Source organism: Fulmarus glacialis, unplaced genomic scaffold, assembly GCF_000690835.1.
Source record: "Fulmarus glacialis isolate BGI_N327 unplaced genomic scaffold, ASM69083v1 scaffold31083, whole genome shotgun sequence".
Classification (NCBI taxonomy): domain Eukaryota; kingdom Metazoa; phylum Chordata; class Aves; order Procellariiformes; family Procellariidae; genus Fulmarus; species Fulmarus glacialis.
Genome location: NW_009205333.1, coordinates 1 through 265, shown reverse-complemented (window position 1 = coordinate 265; position 265 = coordinate 1).

The window sequence follows — 265 nt, the reverse complement described above, 5'->3', positions numbered from 1 at the left end:
TTCTCGCGTACGAGTTGGCGGGGCTCATCAAGAGGGCTTTAAACTAGGTTCGAAGGGGGAAGGGGATAAAACCAGGCTCACTAGAGAAGAGCCTAGAGGTGGCACACCAATGTTGGGGGTGAAATCAATAGCCCAGCTCAAGTGCATCTACACCAATGCACACAGTATGGGGAGCAAACAGGAGGAACTGGAAGCCATTGTGCAGCAGGGTAGCTATGACTTAGTCGCCATCACGGAAACATGGTGGGATGAGTCTCACGACTGG